The 13680-nt window shown below is 37.8% G+C and overlaps 1 protein-coding gene and 1 pseudogene across 3 annotated transcripts in view; one reads left to right on the forward strand and one right to left on the reverse strand.

Annotated features, from left to right (window-relative positions):
- Positions 1–13680, reverse strand: part of RASA2 (RAS p21 protein activator 2) — a 123589-nt gene that overhangs the window by 12304 nt on the left and 97605 nt on the right. The gene's annotated exons all lie outside the window — the stretch shown is intronic.
- LOC112618373 lies at positions 260–3601 on the forward strand (annotated as a pseudogene).

A 13680-nucleotide genomic window follows, 5' to 3' on the forward strand; every position in this document is an offset into this window, starting at 1 on the left:
CTGGGATTACAGGCACCTGCCACCACGCTTGGCTAATTTTTGTATTTTCAGTAGAGATGGGGTTTCACCATGTTCGCCAGGCTGGTCTCGAATTCCTGACCTCAGGTGATCCACCCTCCTTGGCCTCCTAAAGTACTGGGATTACGGGCCTGAACCACTGTGCCCGGCCTAAATTTTAAAAAATACCATTACCACCACAATAAAAATGAATATCCAACTACATATTGGCCCCGAGGGACACAGCTAAAATAATGTTATCATGACGGTATTTTTAATAGTGTTAAGAAAGATGGGTGTATAAAACTGGGCAAATTATTAAAAACAACTTCAGGGCACTGGAAAACAACCAACGGTGATAAGTTTACTCATGAAAAACTGCATAGGGTAAGAACTGGTCTTCCTATCTGGAGGTGTTTCCATTATCCCCAAGTTAGGCAGTGAAAATGTAAGGTTTTACTGGCTGGAGGTTACAGATTCCGTTTAAGGATGAAATCTGGAAGCAAGAGGGCTACGAAAGCCTGATAATAAACTTGCCAGATCCCTGTCTGACTGTTAAAGTAGGCAGGTATGTGGAATATCTCAGAGTCTGGCAAAAACTGAAAGCCTAGGGAGACGTCAATTTGCTGTGACTCTCAATGTATTCTCTAATTCACACACAGCTCAGGTGACAGAGAGTGGGAAGTCTTTGAGGTATTTCAGCTACCTGCTCAATTCATTTGTTGACCACTAAATAATTAAGTTCAGGTGAGGCCCCCAGGGAGCTAGCTAGGGTTAGAGGGAAACATCTGAATAGAGATGTTCAGGTGTAAGTAAGAGAGAGACTTTGCAGTTTTAGTCTAGGCAGGCATTCAGAACAACGAAATGCAGACACACTACAATGTACTATACAACAGGGGTCCCCAAACTCTGGACCATAGACTGGTACTGGTCAGTGGCCTGTTACGAAATGGGCCACCCAGCAGGAGGAGCAGTGGGTGGGCAAGCAAGCATTACCACCTGAGTTTCGCCTCCTGTCAGAAAAGGGTGGTATGAGATCACAAGAGTGCAAACCCTATTGTGAAATGAGCATGCAACAGATCTAGGTTGTGCACTCCTTATAAGAATCTCATGCCTGATGATCTGAGGTAAAACAGTTTAATCCCAAAACCATGACCCCCCACCAGTCTGTGGAAAAATTGTCTTCCATGAAACCAGTCCCCGGTGACAAAAAGGTTGGGGACTGTTGATCTTAAAAATGTCTAGTTTTTAATAAGAAAATAAGACATATTAAAAAAACAGGAAAGTGTGACACATAACTTGGGAAAGAAAGCAGCCAACTGAAACTGATTCTGAATGGGTCCAGATACTGAATTTAGCAGCCTAAGACTTCAAAGTAGTTACTCTAAATATGCTGAAATAATTCAATAAAAATAAACTAAAAACAGCTGAACATATATAGGCTCTCAACAGAAAAATCTAAAGTACAAAGAGAACTAAATGGAAATTCTGGAGCTGAAAAGTACAATAGAAGAAATGAAAAATTCACATGAGCTAAATCAGTGAACTGGAGTAAAAATGATCTAATTTGGAGACCGAAGAGAATAAAAGAAAAATGAACTGAGTCTCAGTGAGATCAATTTATCAGCATAAATTGGAGGAGTCCTAGAAGAAAAAGGGGGGAAAATTTGAAGAAATAAGTCAAAAAAGTCCTACATTCGGTGAAAAACATTATCTCATGGTTCAAAAAATTCAACAAACCCCAACAAGCTCTTGAAAAATTTCAACTACCAAGTAATAAATCTTATGGTCATCATATTAAAAAAAGAAAAGAAAAAGGAATGACAATGAAGAATGGAGAAAATACACCTTTCTTTTCAATGAAGTCCAATTTATTTAAGAAAAATGTTCAGTGCTTTTAATGTTCTCTTCAAGAAATCCTAGCATATCATGGTTTTGAAGATATTTTTCCACATTTTCGTTGAGGTCTATGATTCCATCATCTTTTTTTTTTTGGAGACAATGGAGACAGTCTCTGTTGCCCAGGCTGGAGTGCAATGGTATGATCTTGGCTCACAGCAACTTCTGCCTCTCAAGTTCAAGAGTTCAAGTGATTCTTGGACCTTAGCCTCCTAAGTAGCTGGGATTACAGCCATGGGCCACCACGCACAGCTAATTTTTGTATTTTTAATACAGACGAGGTTTCACCACATTGCCCAGACTGGTCTTGAACTCTTGAGCTCAGGTAATCTGTCTGCCTCAGCCTCTCAAAGTGCTAGGGTTACAGGTGTGAGCCACTGTGCCCAGCCCCATCATCTTGAATTAAATTTTGTGTTGTGTGAGGTGGGGTAAAGTTCATTTCCCCTCCATGTTTATCAGGGTCGTTCCTCCACCATATGTTAAAAAGCCTTTTCTTTCCCTACTGAATTGCCTTGACAGCTTTGTTAAAACGGAATTGGCCATATATATATATGTATGTGTTTCTTTCTGCTCTGTTCATTGATCTCTTTCTCTTATCCTAAACCTACAATCTTGATTACTGCAGCTTTTACAGTAAGTCTTTAGCTCTCAACTTTGCTTTACCTTTTCAACATTGCTTTGGTTATGGTTAAGACTTTTGTTTTTCCATCCACGTAAATTCTAGAATCAACTTGTCCATTTGTATTTTAAAAACTGGCTGGGATTTGGAGTGAGATTGTGTTAAAATCGAGATGAATTCAGGGAGATGTGGCTTCTTAAAAAATACTCAATCTAAAAAGCAGATCAAAGTGGTGGGACTCTAGTTGTTGCCACAGAGATGTGAAGCTCTGAAGGACCCCTCCTGCTCCAGGTTGGCGCTTGTCCTTGCTCTCCTTGCCCTCCGCCCTGCATCCGCCAAGAGGAGGGAGCTGATCAGAAGGCCAAGCTGGCCAAGTAGGCTGAGCGCTACGATGACATGGCCATCTGCATGAAGGCCGTGACTGAGTAGGTCGCCAAGCTGTCCAACGAGGATTGCAACCTGCTCTCCGTGGCCTACAAGAATGTAGTTGGGGGCTGCAGGTCCACCTGGAGGCTGGAGGGTCATCTCGAGCATTGAGCAGAAGACTGACACCTCCGACAAGAAGTTGCAGCTGATTAAGGACTACTGGGAGAAAGTAGAGTCCGAGCCGAGATCCATCTGCACCACCATCCTGGAATTGTTGGATAAATATTTAATAGCCAATGCAATTAATCCAGAGAGTAAGGTTTTCTATCTGAAGACGAAGGGTGATTACTTCCAGTACTTTGCTGAAGTTGCATGTGGTTGCATGTGGTGATGATCGAAAACAAATGATAGCTAATTCCCAAGGAGCTTACCGAGAGGCATTTCATATAAGCAAGAAAGAGATGCAACCCACACACCCAATCCACCTGGGGCTTGCTCTTAACTTTTCTGTATTTTACTATGAGATTCTTAATAACCCAGAGCTTGCCTACACGCTGGCTAAAACGGCTTTTGATGAGGCCATTGCTGAAGTTGATACACTGAATGAAGACTCATAAAGACACCACCCTCATCATGCAATTGCTTAGAGACAACCTAACACTTTGGACATCAGACAGTGCAGGAGAAGAATGTGAGGCAGTAGAAAGGGCTGAAAACTAAATCCATACAAGGTGTCATCCTTCTTTCCTTCAAGAAACCTTTTTACACATCTCCATTCCTTATTTCACTTGGATTTCCTATAGCAAAGAAACCGATTTATGTGTTTGGAATCAACCGTTTATAGTCTTTTCACACTGCAGCTTTGGGAAAACTTCATGCCTTGATTTGTGTTTGTCTTGGCCTTCCTGGTGTGCAGTTACTGCTGCAGAAAAGCATTAATAGCTTCATTTCATATAAACGTAAGTAACTTCTAAACACTTACATAGAGGACTAAAAACGTATCTGGTATTTAAGTAATCTGAACCAGTTCTGCAAGTGACTGTGTTTTGTAATACTGAGAAGATATGAAAATGTAGTTAATTACAATTTAAAGTGTTCCACATAACTTCTTAATTTCTACATTCCCTCCCTTACTCTTCGAGGGTTTCCTTTCAATAAGCATCATTTCCATGCTCTTAATATATTCCTTTTTAGTAGGAATCCAGAAATATTAGACTGAATGGAAACATACTTGCCATCTCTGGCTATGGTTCACAAATTGAAATGCCTCCTTTATCACATAAGGAGGTCATGTGTATCTGTGGCAACAGCAAGTTTCCTTATTCACTCTTTATTTGCTGCTGTTTAAGTTGACAACCTCCCTTCCCAATAAAAATTTACTGACTTTGTAGTTCTGGTATTCACTTTACTATGTAACAGAAGTAGCATATTGCTGCCAGAATACAGCATTGCTTTTGGCAAATTAAAGTGCATGTCATTTCTTAACATACTAGAAAGGGGAAATAAATTAAAGTACACAAGTCTAAAACTTTAGTATGTTTCCATGCAGATTTGTGCACGTGAGAGGGTGTCCCATTTGTCTAGTGATTGTTAGAGTTGGAACACTACTGTGTGTTGCTAATCATTGACTGTAGTCCCAAAAAAGCCTTGTGAAAATCTTATGCCCTATGTAATAGCAGAGTAACATAAATTACATTTTATAAACCAAAAAAAAAATCCAAAAACCAAAAAAACTCCATCTTCAATCCACAAACATGACATGTCTCTTTTTATTTAGACCTGCTTTACCTTATCTCTGGAATGTTTTGTAGTTTCAGTGTAGAGGTGTTGTACTTCTTTGGTTAAATTTATTTTATTTTAATTAATTTATTTATTGAGACAGAGTCTCGCTCTGTCGCCGAGGCTGGAGTGCAGTGGCGCGATCTCGGCTTACTGCAACCTCCGCCACCTGGGTTCAAGTGATTCTCCTGTCTCAGCCTCCTAAGAACTGCGATTACAGGCATACACCACCACGCCCAGCTAATTTTTTGGCATTTTTTAGTAAAGACGAGGTTTCAGCATGTTGGCCAGGCTGGTCTTGAACTCCTGACCTAAAGTGATCTGCCTACCTTGGCCTCCCAAAGTGCTGGGATTATAGGCGTGAAACACCGCACCCAGCCTTCTTTGGTTAAATTTATTCCTAAGTATTTTAGTGTTCGTTTTCTTGGGGACTACTGTAAAGGGTATGATTTTTTAAATTTTGTTTTCTAACAGTTTGGAACTTGCAGAAATATAATTGATTTGTACATATTTATCTTTTATCCAAGACCTAGATAAATTAAATTCAGTTAGGAGTTTAAGTAGCTGTTTTGAGGATTCTTCAGGAGTTTCAATATAACACTATATGCCTTTTATTTCTTGTCTTACTGCATCGGCTAAAATCTTCAGTACAGTATTGAACAGAATTTATTAAAGGGGATAATCCTCGATTTGTTAACTGCAGATTTCTTACATATACTTTTGATCAGATTAAGGAGATTATCTTTTAGACTTCATTCACTGAGTTTTTATTTTCTTTAATCACAAACAGGTGTTGAATTTTGTCAAATACATTTAGTCTGTTAATATGATAAATTATGTTGATTAGTTCTCAGATATTAAGCCAACTTTACATACTTGGGACAAACCCCACTTCATTATGGAGTGTCCTTTTCACATATTGCTGGATTTAATTCATTATATATATTTTTTCTTGTAAAATCTTTAGTTTTAGTACCAGAGTTATGCAGGCTTCAAAAGATGACCTGGCAAGTATTCTTTCCCTGTTTTCTAAAAGACTTTGTGGGTAAGGTTGACGTTATTTCTTCCTTAAGTGTTTGGCCGACTTTACCAGTAAAGCTATTTAAGCCTGGCCTTCCTTTTTAGGACAAATTTCATCAGAAGGAGAGATACAGGGTTTTAAAGATATTCTTTTTTCTTGCATCTGTTTTAGTAAATTGTTTTCCAAGAAATTTGTCCATTTATCTGAATTGTCAAATTTATTGATATAAAGTTGTTCATATTAGTTTCTGGTTAGTCTTTTAATGTCATTAGAATTTGTAGTAGTCTCTCTCATTCCTAACTATGGTAATTTTGTGTTTGATTTTTTTTTTCTTTTATCAGTCTTTCTAGGCATTTTTCAATTTTATTAAAGCTTTTGGCTTTGTTATGCTTCACTATTAGTTTGTTTCCTATTTCACTGATTGTACTCTCATCTTTATTTTTGCCATTCTTCAATTAACTTTAGGTTTATCGTCTCATTTTCTAGTTTAAGTTGAAAATATATAATTGATTTTATCCTTTTTTAAAAAATAAAAGCTTTATTAAGGTGAGCCTATTTGACATGTCAATTCATCCAGTTTAAGTGTACAAATGAAGGTCCATTTGTTACTCTACTGAGTGGTGTAACCATGACCATAAATCAATTTTAGAACAGCTTCATTCCACCAATAAAATCCCTCATGCCTGTTTATACTCCAATCTGCTACTTGGGACTGGTTCCCGACCTGTCCCAAGCAGCCACTAACCTACTTTCTATTCCTATACCTTTGTCTTTTCTGGATACTTCGTATAAATGGAATCATATAGTATGTAATTTATTGGGTCTGAGTTCTTTCACTTAGTATAATTTTTTTGAAGTTCATCCATCATGCAGCATGTGTCAGTAGTTCAATCTTTTTTACTGCTAGTAGTATTCTTTAATATTATTATTATTTTTTTGTAGAGACAGGGTTTTACCATGTTGCCCAGGCTGGTCTCGAACCCCTGAGCTCAAGTCATCCTCCTACCTTGGCCTCCCAAAGTGCTGGGATTTCAGATGTAAGCCACCACACCCAGCCTGTATTGCTAATAGTGTTCTATTGTATATATATCATATTTTGTTTACCCATTCACCAGCTGACAGACATTTAGGTTGCTTCTAGTTTTCGGCTATTGTGAATAATGCTGCTCTGAACATTCACTCCAATTCTTTGTGTGGGCGTATGTTTTCATTTCTTTTGGGGTAGGTAACCAACAGTGGAATTGCTAGGTTACATGCATAGTAGTTTTACGTTTAACTTTCTGAGAACTTGCCCAATTGCTTGTCAAAGCCCCTATTTTACCTCCCATTGGAAATGTATGAGGGTTTCTGTTTCTCCACATTCTCAACAACATTTAGTATTGTCTGTCTTATTTATTACAGACACTCACTCTAGTTGGTGTGAAATGGTATCTCATTGTGGTTTTAATTTGCATTTTCCAATGATGTTGAGCATCTTTTCATATGCTTATTATCCATTTGTATAATCTCTTTGATAAAATATTTGTTCATATATATCGTCCTCTTTTTAAATTGGGTTTTTGAAAATTCTGGATACAAGTATATCAGATAAGGGTTTTGAACATATTTTCTTCCAGTCTGTTGCTTAGTTTTTCATTTTCTTAATGATCCTCTTTTGAAATGTTTTTGAATTTTGATGAGATCCAATTTATTATTTTCTTTTATAGACCATACATTTAGTTATATATGTAAGAAATCTTTGCCTAACCTATAAAGACTCAAAAGATTTTCCTTAGTTGCTAATACAAATATTTATAACAATCATTTTCCCTTTATGTACTGTTTTAGCTGTATCCCACAAACTTCAATATATTTGTTGCATTCTATCATTTAAGTTAAAAATATTTTTGCGTTTCCTTGTGAATTCTTCAATCTATAGATTGCTTAGAAGTATTTTATTTAATTTCCAAATATTTGGGGCTCTTCTAGATATCATATTGTCATTAATTCTATTGTGATCAGAGAACATACTTTGTAAAAAGTCAATCTTTTGATATTTACTGAGACTCCAGGCCCAGCATGTGGTGGCCTATTTTACTGAATGGTCCAATGCACATTTCAAAAGAATATGTATTCTGCACCCGTTTGGCTTAGTGTCCCATAAATGTGTAAATTAGATCAAGGTGACTGATAGTATTATTCCAAACTTCTGTAAGACAACTGGTTCTTGTGCCAGCTGCTCTAACAATTGCTGAGAGAAGACTATTAAAATATCTGAGTACAGGCCAGGTGTGGTGGCTCATACCTGTAATTCTAGGCCAAGGCAGGAGGATCACTTGGGTCCAGGAGTTTGAGACCAGCCTGGGCAACAAAGTGAGACCTTGCAGCTACGAAAAATCAAGAAAATTAGCCAGATGTGGTGGCGTCCACCTGTGGTCCCAGGTACACAGGAGGCAGAGGCAGGAGGATCTCTTGAGCTCAGGAGGTCGAGGCTGCAGTGAGTTATGTCTGTGCACTCCAGCTTGGGAGACACAGCAAGACCCTGTCTCAAAAAGAAAAGAAAAGAAAAGAAAAAAAAAATTCAACTAGAATTGTAGATGTCCTATTTCAATTCTGTTTTTTTCTCCAACTACAATGAAGTTGTAATTAGGTATGTACACGTTTAGGATTATGTGCTCCTTCTGTCATTATAAAATGTGCCCAAACGTATTTGGTAAAAGTCATTTTTACATCTACTTGGTCTGGGATTACTGCTTCCTGTTTACTCGTCTTTCTCCACCGAATTACTTTCAACCTATCTGTGCTTTTATAATATATTTAATGTGGATATGTTGTAGGAGTATATTATTGGATCTTGCTTTTTAAAATATATAGTCTGACAGTCTGTGATTTTCAATGTAATGTAGTTCATTTACTTTTACTGTAATTATTGATATGGCTGGGTTTAAGCTATCACTTTGCTATTCGTTTTCTGTCTCACCTCATTTGATTGCTCCTCTGTTCTTCCTTTCCTCACATTTTAATTTATTTACTGTTTGGGAGGAGGAGAGGGGATGGATTAGTTATATTGTTTTTTCCTAAATTTTTGTTCTAGATATTATAATATACAGCCTTAACTCATCACAATCTACTTAAAATTATTCTTGCATCACTTCACATAAAATATAAGACCCTTGGAATAGTTTACTCCACGCCTTCCTTTGTGCTGTTACTGTCATATATTTCATATTCAGATATGTTATAAACCCTATAATTAAATGTTACACATTTTGCATCAAACAGTTGCTTTTTAAAGAAATGGAGAAAAAAATAAACAACAAAACAGGCATTCCTACATTTACCCACATATTTACCATTTCCAGTGCTCTTTATTCCTTCTTGTAGATCTAAGTTTCCATCTGGTATTATTTCCTTTCAGCCTGAAGAATTTCCTTTAGCATTTCCTATAGTGTAGGCTTGCTCACGATAGAGTCTCTCTCAGCTTTCATTTATTTAAAATATATTTTCATTTTTGAAGAAAATTTTCTCTAGAATGTTAGGTTGACACTTTTGTTCTTCAGCATTTTAAAGAGATTATTCCACTGTCCTCCGGTTTTAATTGCTTTTTTTTTTTTTTTTTTTTTTGAGACGGAGTCTCGCGCTGTGTCGCCCAGGCTGGAGTGCAGTGGCGCGATCTCGGCTCACTGCAAGCTCCGCCTCCCAGGTTCAGGCCATTCTCCTGCCTCAGCCTCCGAGTAGCTGGGACTACAGGCGCCCGCCACCACGCCCGGCTAGGTTTTTTTTTGTATTTTTAGTAGAGACGGGGTTTCACCATGTTAGCCAGGATGGTCTCGATCTCCTGACCTCGTGATCCGCCCGCCTCAGCCTCCCAAAGTGCTGGGATTACAGGCTTGAGCCACCGCGCCCGGCCTTTAGTTGCTTTTTATGAGGAGTTAGTTGGCTGTCAACTGTACTGTTGTTCCCTCGTATGTATCTTGTTTTCTGTTTCTCTGCTTATGAGATTTTTTCTTTATCTCTGGTTTGACTATTGTATGTCTAACTGCAGTTTCCTTTGTGTTTATCATGCTTTCAGTTCACTGAGCATCTCAGATCTACAAGATACTGTTTCATCAAATATGGGAAATTCTAGGCCATTATTTCTTCAAAAACAATTTTTTTTTTTTTTTTTTTTTGGTCCAATTCTTTCTCTACTCTCCTTTTGGGACACCAACCATGCATATGTTAGACTACCTGATATTGTAGTAAAGGGTCACTGAGGTTTTGTTCATTTTCCCCCAGTCTTTTCTGTGTTCTAGATTGGTTCATTTCTTTCATTTCTACTGATCTATCTTCAAGTTCAGTGAACCAATCTGCTGTTAAGCCCATCAGATTTTTCATGTCAGGTATTGTGCTTTTCAATTCTAGGATTTTCATTTGATTCCTTTTTTTTTTTCTTTTTTTGGCTGAGATTCCCCATTTCTTTACTCACGATGACTACTTTTCCACCAAGTCCTTGAAATATTTGTAACAGAGGCTTTAAAGTTCACATCTGCTAATTCCAACATGTAAATCATCTAGGGGTCTACTTCTACTGATCACCTTTTCTCCAGATTATGCATTATAGTTCTGTGTTTCTTCTTGAGTTGTTAATGTTCCATTACATACTGGCCATCATGAATAAAACACTGTAGAAACTATGGATTCAGTTACCTTCCCTTGAAGTTACATCATTGGTGGTTATTGTGAGGGTTGGTTTTATACTTTGTTTATACTATACTTTGTTTATTCTTAATCCTAGAACATAGTCTTTACAACTGAGCCACCACTCTTGAGATTTTGATGAAAATACTGAAGCGTTTGCTAAGCTCTCTAAGTAAAATTCCAAATTCTGTCTCCTTTGAGGGGGACAGAAACTGAAGTCTCTGCTCATCTTTTTAGTTTTCAGTTATTGTTTTTCACTAGCCCCTGTGGGGACAGGTCCCTCTTGCATGAGCAGTTTAAGAGTCAACTAAAGATTTCAGAGGAGTTCACATGCAGACTGAAGAACTCCTCTTTATGCCTCAATTTCCAGCCTCTCTGATAGCCCTAAACTCTATCCTTTGGTATCTCAAGCCAATAAAGCTTAGTTTTCTGCTTGCATTTTAGCACTACCTCATACTGACTAGACTGGGAGTGCTTTCAAGGGGAAAAGCTGTATAAAAATAAATCTTAGGCTGGGCGCAGTGGCTCATGCCTGTAATCCCAGCACTTTGGGAGGCCAAGGTGGGTTAATCCCCTGAGGTTGGGAGTTCGAGACCAGCCTGACCCACATGGAGAAACCCCGTCTCTACTAAAAATACAAAATTAGCCGGGCATGGTGGCACATGCCTGTAATCTCAGCTACTGGGGAGGCTGAGACAGGAGAATCGCTTAAACCCGGGAGGCAGAGGTTGCAGTGAGCTGAGATTGCGCCACTGCACTCCAGCCTGGGCAACAAGAATGAAACTCTATCTCAATCAATCAATAAGTCTTAGCCAGCATTGTTCCTTTCTTTCAAGGATCAAATTCTTCAAAGAATTGTTATATATATTCTGCTCAAGGTTTACAATTGTTATCTATGAGACTTAGTTTAATACAAGCTTCTCTACCATTACCAGGACTCTTGGTTTTTTTTTCTACCATTACCAGGACTCTTTTTTTTTTTTTTTTAAGTTCAGTTTTACACTGACTCCATCATTTTCTGTTCCCCTTCTTTGCTTCTTCTTTTTCTTTTTCCTCAAAAAGAGTTCTGTATCTATTTTTAAAAGTCAACTTCATGCCCAAATCCTTGGAATTATCCTTAACGTGCCTTTTTCTCTCACTCCCAGTATCTAATCCTCTGGGTACTATCTTTAAAATAGATCCAGAATGTGATCCATTTTTATCATTTCTACTGCTACCAACAGATCCAAGCCATTCTTTTCTCTCCTCTAGAATATTTTAATAGTCTCTTAATTGGTTTCCCTGTACCCTTCATTCATTCTCCATGTAACACTCCACAGACATAAGTTATCCTATTAAGACATAAGTTAAACAATGTCATTCTTCTGCTTAAACCTCTCCAATGTTTTTCCATTTTACTCAAAGTAAAAGCCCACAAGGTCCTATAAAATCTAGCACTTCTATGACCTTTTTGATCTTAATTCCTATGACCTACCCTCTTCTTCATTTTTTTCCAGCCACAAGAGCTTTCTCTTATCTCTTCAACACTCCAGGCATGATTCTATTTCAAGGCATTTGTTCTGGGTGCTGTTAGCTATTTCTGTGACACTTTTATTGCAAATATCCACATGGTTCACTCGCCATCTTTAGGTTTAGGTCTTTGCTCAAATGTCACTTTCTCAGTGAAGCCTTCCCTGGTTAGACCTTTTAATATTTTTTTTTTTTTTTTTTTTTTTTTAGACGGAGTCTTGCTCTGTCACCCAGGCTGGAGTGCAGTGGCGCAATCTCGGCTCACTGCAAGCTCCGCCTCCCGGGTTCACACCATTCTCCTGCCTCATCCTCCCGAGTAGCTGGGACCACAGGCGCCTGCCACTACGCCCGGCTAGTTTTTTGTATTTTCAGTAGAGACGGGGTTTCACCGTGTTAGCCAGGATGGTCTCGATCTCCTGACCTCGTGATCCACCCGCCTCGGCCTCCCAAAGTGCTGGGATTACAGGCTTGAGCCACCGCGCCCGGCCGACCTTTTAATATTTTAACTCACCTCACTGAACCCATCATTTTCTGTTCCTTGTCCTTGCTTCTTTTTTGTTCATCTCATTTATAATAATCCAACATAAATATAATTTTCTCTTTTTACTGTTTATTGTCTCTTAGTAAAGATCTATAAGGGCAGGGATGTTGATATGTTTTGTTTACTACTTTTCTCTCCAGAGCCTAGAACAGTGTCTGGTACATAGTAGGCACTCAATAAAACACCTGTTGAATAAATGCATGATTGAATCAATTATGTATTTTGTTCTTTAGCTATCAGAAAAAAAAAAAAGCAGGCAGATGAAAACCATGTTAACCTCAGTTTTAAGCATTTATGTTTAAAATATCATGGACATTTCTTTTACAATGTCCATTGGTTATATGAGCTAGGGTAGGGCTGGCTATATAAGCTAGGGCATTTAATGTCACATGAAAGTTGTGTGTATGTATATGTGTATAACAGGTCTCCCCAAAGAAGACAGTATCTAATTAAATTTTACAGAACAGAATTTCAAAGATGAATTAGTACGCCTGGCAGAAATTTTAGAAAGACAAGTGGTTCTTAATATAATTCAGATGACAGCATATATGGAAGACATGGTGTCCTTTGAAGAATACTTACTATATACCTTTATGCCACTAGTAATAATATGGGTCCTTACCACTGAGGATCTTAAGAGATGGAAAAAAGTCATTACTTTTTACATACACAGTATGCCATGTGGCTAAAGATAGACAGTAAGGGAATAGCAACACTGAGGTAGATGAGGCTTACAATGGCTTCCATAAAGAGCTGACACTTGATCTAAGACTTAAAGGACAACAGATTACACAGGTAAAGAAGAAAATAAAGGAATTTTTAGGTAGATATTTTTAGGTACATATGCAAAAGCATGAATGCAAAAGAACATGTAAAAGATGTAAAGAAGGAACTGCAAAAAGTAGTCTGGTGAAACTACATATGGATACTGCAAAAGATGAGGCTGAATGAGACATAAAGAGGCTGGAACATCAATAACTAGTTTGATCTCCACATATAACTAAGAGAACTTTTACTTGTAGAAGATGACTAAATTATAGTAAAGGAGTATAAAATCATAATCATAAGTACACAAGGCCATAAAAATCTCTCAAGGTAATCACGACTGATGGCCGAGTGTCTGATAATATTCATTTGCTACATGTTAGTTTAACTCTACTGATTAGTTGCTTACTATTGCCTGTTAGCACTTGCCTAAAGGGGCCTCAAAAATTTAACAACTTATTGAAGAAAAATCCTTAAAACAGAGAAAATTCTACTAATTCATTTTCCAGTAAAGTGTGAAAGGAC

Source organism: Theropithecus gelada, chromosome 2 (genome assembly GCF_003255815.1).
Source record: "Theropithecus gelada isolate Dixy chromosome 2, Tgel_1.0, whole genome shotgun sequence".
In the NCBI taxonomy this organism is placed as follows: Eukaryota; Metazoa; Chordata; class Mammalia; order Primates; family Cercopithecidae; genus Theropithecus; species Theropithecus gelada.